This window comes from Arachis ipaensis, chromosome B8 (assembly GCF_059453495.1).
Source record: "Arachis ipaensis isolate K30076 ecotype BB chromosome B8, ASM5945349v1, whole genome shotgun sequence".
Lineage (NCBI taxonomy): Eukaryota > Viridiplantae > Streptophyta > Magnoliopsida > Fabales > Fabaceae > Arachis > Arachis ipaensis.
In genome coordinates, this window is record NC_142443.1 from 46552933 (window position 1) to 46559118 (window position 6186).

General features: G+C 40.1%; 1 non-coding gene across 1 annotated transcript; it reads left to right on the plus strand.

The window, feature by feature from the left end:
• The first annotated feature begins 5364 nt into the window (after positions 1-5364).
• Positions 5365-5471, plus strand: LOC148547939 (small nucleolar RNA R71). Its single transcript, XR_015897586.1, has one exon. It is a non-coding gene; the product is annotated as a small nucleolar RNA R71 (small nucleolar RNA).
• The last annotated feature ends 715 nt before the right edge of the window (positions 5472-6186 follow it).

The window sequence follows — 6186 nt, forward strand, 5'->3', positions numbered from 1 at the left end:
GATCCCACGGAGATTGTTGGCTTGAAGCAAGCTATGGTCACCTTGTAAATCTCAGTCAGGCGGATTCAAACGGTTATGGTGAATTGATAATTAAAATATAAATAAAATATAGGATAGAGGTACTTATATAATTCATTGGTGAGAATTTCAGATAAGCGTATGGAGATGCTTCGTTCCCTCTGATTCTCTGCTTTCCTATTGTCTTCATCCAATCCTTCATACTCCTTTCCATGGCAAGCTTATGCAGGGCATCACCTTCGTCAATGGCTACATCCCATCCTCTTAGTCAAAATGGTCCAAAATGTGCTGTCACCACACGGCTATTCATTTGTCGGTTCTCGATCATACTGGAATAGGATTCAATCATCCTTTTGTGTCTGTCACTATGCCCAGCACTCACGAGTTTGAAGCTCGTCACAGCCATCCCTTCCTGGATCCTACTCGGAATACCACAGACAAGGTTTAGAGTTTCCGGATCTCAAGAATGGCCGTCAATAATTCTAGCCTATACCACGAAGACTCTGATCTCATGGAATGGAAGGCTCGGTTGTCAGGTGAGGCAACCATGCGTCATGAACAAGAAGGCTAAGAGATATGCACTTAAGCGATTGCAAGTAGAACAGAGGTGGTTGTCAGGCACGCGTTCATGGGTGGGAATGATGATGAGTGTCACGGATCATCACCTTCCTCAGGTTGAAGAACAAGTGTATATCTTAGATAAGAAATAGGCTTGAGTTGAATAGAAAAACAATAGTACTTCGCATTAATTCATGAGGGACAGTAGAGCTCCACACCTTAATCTATGGTGTGTAGAAACTCTACCATTGAAAATACATAAGTGATAAAGGTTCAGGCATGGCCGAATGGCCAGCCTCCCCAAAGAGGGTTCAATCATCAACACATGATCAAAAGATTGTCCCAAAGACGTAAATACAGTAGTAAAAAATTCTATTTATACTAAAGTAGTTACTAGGGTTTACAAAAATAAGTTTAAGTGCAGAAATCCACTTCCGGGGCCCACTTTGGTGTGTTCTTGGGTTGAGCTTGAGCTTTACACATGCAGAGGCTTCTCTTGGGGTTAAACGCCAAGTTGTAACGTGTTTTTGGCATTTAACTCTGGTTTGTGACGTGTTTCTGGCGTTTTACTCCAGAATGCAGCATGGAACTGGCGTTGAACACCAGTTTGCGTCGTCTAAGCTCGAATAAAGTATGAACTATTATATAGTTCTGGAAAGCCCTGGATGTCTAATTTCCAACGCAATTGAGAGCACGCCATTTGGAGTTCTGTAGCTCCAGAAAATCCATTTCGAGTGCAGGGAGGTCAGAATCCAACAGCATCTGCAGTCCTTCTTCAGCCTTTGAATCAGATTTTTGCTCAAGTCCCTCAATTTCAGCCAAAAATTACCTGAAATCATAGAAAAACACACAAACTCATAGTAAAGTCCAGAAATGTGATTTTTAATTAAAAAATAATAAAAATATAATAAAAACTAGCTAAATCATACTAAAAACATACTAAAAATAATGCCAAAAAGCGTATAAATTATCCGCTCATCACAACAACAAACTTAAATTGTTGCTTGTCCCCAAGCAACTAAAAATCAAACAGGATAAAAAGAAGAGAATATACTATAAATTCCAAACTATGAATGAAACTTAGCTCCAATCAGATGAGCGGGACTAGTAGCTTTTTGCCTCTGAATAGTCTTGGCATCTCACTTCCTCCTTTGCAGTTCAGAATGATTGGCATCTATAGGAACTTAGAATTTAGATAGTGTTATTGATTCTCCTAGTTCGGTATGTTGATTCTTGAACACAGCTACTTTATGAGTCTTGGCCGTGGCCCTAAGCACTCTGTTTTCCAGTATTACCACCGGATACATACATGCCACAAACACATAATTAGGTGAACCTTTTTAGATTGTGACTCAGCTTTGCTAAAGTCCCCAATTAGAGGTGTTCAGGGTTCTTAAGCACACTCTGTTTTTGCTTTGGACCTCGACTTTAACCACTCAATCTCAAGTTTTCACTTGACACCTTCACGCCACAAGCACATGGTTAGGGACAGCTTGGTCTAGCCGCTTAGGCCAGGATTTTATTCCTTTAGGCCCTCCTATCCACTGATGCTCAAAGCCTTGGATCCTTTTTATTACCCTTGCCTTTTGGTTTTAAGGGCTATTGGCTTTTTCTGCTTGCTCTTTCTTTTTCTTTCTCTCTTTTTTTTTCTGCCATTTTTTTTTCTTTTTTTTTCTGCAAGTTTTTGTATTCACTGCTTTTTCTTGCTTCAGGAATCATTTTTATGATTTTTCAAATTATCAATAACATTTCTCCTTTTCATCATTCTTTCAAGAGCCAACATATTTAACATTCATAAACAACAAATTCAAAAGACATATGTACTGTTCAAGCATTCATTCAGAAAATAAAAAGTATTGTCACCACATCAAAATAATTAAACTAATTTCAAGGATAAATTCGAAATTCATGTACTTCTTGTTCTTTTGTAATTAAAGCATTTTTCATTTAAGAGAGGTGATGGATTCATAGGACATTCATAGCTTTAAGACATAGACACTTAAATACTAATGATCATATAGTAAAGACACAAACATAAATAAAACATAAAGCTCAAAAACTGAAAAACAGGAAAATAAGAACAAGGAGATTAAGGAAAGAGTCCACCTTAGTGAGGGTGACGTCTTCCTCTTCTTGAAGAACCAATGGTGCTCTTGAGCTCCTCTATGTCTCTTCCTTGTCTTTGTTGCTCCTCCCTCATAGCTCTTTGATCTTCTCTAATCTCATGAAGGATGATGGAATGCTCTTGGTGCTCCACCTTTAGTTGTCCTATGTTGGAACTTAACTCTCCTAGGGAAGTGTTGATTTTCTCCCAATAGTTTTGTGGAGTGAAGTGCATCCCTTGAGGCATTAGTGGTTATGGAAAAATAAAAAGCAATGCTTTTACCACACCAAACTTAAAAGGTTTGCTCGTCCTCGAGCAAAAGAAGAAAGAAAGGATGAGAAGAAGAAGAGATGGAGAAGATGGAGGTGTGTGAATGGTTCGAATTTGAGTGGGTGGGTGTAGGTGGGTTGGAGGAGTTAAGGATTTCTCATCCCTGCACCTTTTAGGCGTGTAAAACGCCCTATGTATGCAATCCTGGCATTTAACGCCAGACTGCTGCCTGTTTCTAGCGTTAAACGCCAGCTCTATGCTTGTTTCTGGCATTAAACGCCACTTTACTGCTTGTTTCTGGCGTTTAACGCCAGCTTTCCTCAGGGTGCAATCCTGGCATTTAAACGCCAGACTGCTGCTTGTTTCTGGCGTTTAACGCCAGCTTCATGCTCTGTTCTGGCGTTAAAAACAAAATCAAAAACAGCAGAAGAAACAGCACACCCTGGAGGAAGAGCTTACTGGCGTTTAAACGCCAGCCAGATGCTCTTTACTGGCGTTTAAACGCCAGTAAGCTCTTCCTCCAGGGTGTGCTATTTCTTCTGCTGTTTTTGATTCTGTTTTTAATTTTTTTTGCAATTGTTTTGTGACTCCACATGATCATAAACCTAATAAAACATAAAAGAACAATAGAAATATAGATAAATAAAAATTGGGTTGCCTCCCAACAAGCACTTCTTTAGTGTCAATAGCTTGACAGTGAGCTCTCATGGAGCCTCACAGATGTTCAGAGCATTGTTGGGACCTCCCAACACCAAACTTAGAGTTTGAATGTCGGGGTTCAACACCAAACTTAGAGTTTGGTTGTGGCCTCCCAACCCCAAACTTAGAGTTTGACTGTGGGGGCTTTGTTTGACTCTGCAGTGAGAGAAGCTTTTCATGCTTCCTCTCCATAGTTACAGAAGGAGATCCTTGAGTTTTAAAGTTTAAACACAAGGTTGTCCTCATTCAGTTGAAGGACCAACTCTCCTCTGTCCACATCAATCACAGCTTTTGCTGTGGCTAGGAAGGTTCTTCCAAGGATGATGGATTCATCCTCATCCTTTCCAGTGTCTAGGATTATAAAATCAGCATGGATGTAAAGGCCTTCAACCTTTACTAGCACGTCCTCTACTTGTCCATAAGCCTATTTTCTTGAGTTGTCTGCCATCTCTAATGAGCATTTGGTAGCTTGTATCTCAAAGATCCCTAGTTTCTCCATTACAGAGAGTGGCATTAAGTTTATTCCTGACCCCAGGTCACACAGAGCTTTCTCAAAGGTCATGGTGCCTATGTTACAGGGTATTAGGAATTTACCAGGATCCTGTTTCTTTTGAGGTAGAGTTTGCTTAACCAAGGCATTTAGTTCCTTGATGAGCAATGGAGGTTCATCCTCCCAAGTCTCGTTACCAAATAATTTGGCATTCAGCTTCATGATTGCTCCTAAATATTGAGCAACTTGCTCTTCAGCAATGTCTTCATCTTCTTCTGAAGATGAATAGTCATCAGAGCTCATGAATGGTAAAAGGAGGTTTAATGGAATCTCTATGGTCTTTAGATGAGCCTCAGATTCCTTTGGTTCCTCAAAGGGAAGCTCCTTATTGGTCACTGAACTTCCCAGGAGGTCTTCCTCACTAGGATTCACGTCTTCCTCCTCCTCTCTGGGTTCGGCCACACCAAGCAAGGTTATGGCCTTGCACTCTCCTTTTGGATTCTCTTCTGTATTGCTTGGGAGAGTACTAGGAGGAGTTTCAATGACTCTTTTACTCAGCTGGCCCACTTGTGCCTCCAAATTTCTAATAGAGGATCATGTTTCATTCATGAAACTTAAAGTGGCCTTAGATAGATTAGAGACTATATTTGCTAAGCTAGAGGGACTCTGCTCAGAATTATCTATCTGTTGCTGAGTGGATGATGGAAAAGGCTTGATGTTGCTAAACCTGTTTCTTTCACCATTATTAAAGCCTTGTTAAGGCTTTTGTTGATCCTTCCATGAGAAATTTGGATGATTTCTCCATGAGGGATTATAGGTGTTTCCATAGGGTTCACCCATGTAATTCACTTTTGCTATTGCAGGGTTCTCAAGATCATAAGCTTCTTCTTCAGAAGATGCCTCTTTAGTACTGTTGGATGCAGCTTGCAATCCATTCAGACTCTGAGAAATCATATTGACTTACTGAGTCAATATTTTGTTCTGAGCCAATATGGCATTCAGAGCATCAATTTTAAGAACTCCCTTCCTCTGAGGCGTCCCATTACTAACAGGATTCCTTTTAGAAGTGTACATGAACTGGTTATTTGCAACCATGTTAATGAGTTCCTGAGCTTCTGCAGGTGTTTTCTTTAGGTGAATGGATCCACCTGCAGAATGGTCCAATGACAACTTAGATAATTCAGACAGACCATCATAGAATATATCCAAGATGGTCCATTCTTAAAGCATGTCAGAAGGACACTTTTTGGTCAGTTGCTTGTACCTCTCCCAAGCTTCATAGAAGGATTCACCTTCTTTTTGTCTGAAGGTTTGAACATCCACTCTAAGGTTGCTAAGCTTTTGAGGAGGAAAGAACTTGGCTAAGAAAGCCGTGACCAGCTTATCCCAAGAGTTCAGGCTATCTTTTGGTTGAGAGTCCAACCATATTCTAGCTCTGTCTCTTACAGTAAACGGGAAAAGCATAAGCCTGTAAACCTCGAGATCAACCCCATTGGTCTTAACAGTATCACAGATCTGCAAGAATTCAGTTAAGAACTGAAAAGGATCTTCTGATGGAAGTCCATGAAACTTGCAGTTCTGTTGCATCAGAGAAACTAATTGAGGTTTAAGCTCAAAATTGTTTGCTCCAATGGCATGGATTGAGATGCTTCTTCCATGTAAGTTGGAATTTGGTGCAGTAAAGTCACCAAGCATCTTCCTTGCATTGTTGTTGGGTTCGGCCATTACTTCTTTTTCAAGATTCTCTGTAAGGTTTTCTCTGGATTGTTGTATTTTAGCTTCTCTTAGTTTCTTCTTCAGAGTCCTTTCAGGTTCAGGATCTGCTTCAACAAGAACGTTCTTGTCCTTGCTCCTGCTCATATGAAAAAGAAGGGAACAGAAAATAATAGGGATACTCTTTGCCACAGTAGAGAGGTTCCTTTATGTGATAGAAGAGAAGAAAAAGAATTCGAACACAGAAAGAGGGAGAGGGTTCGAATTTTTAAGAAGAGAAGTATTAGTAGATAAATAAAATAATTAGAAAGATATGAGGGGGAGAGGATTTCGA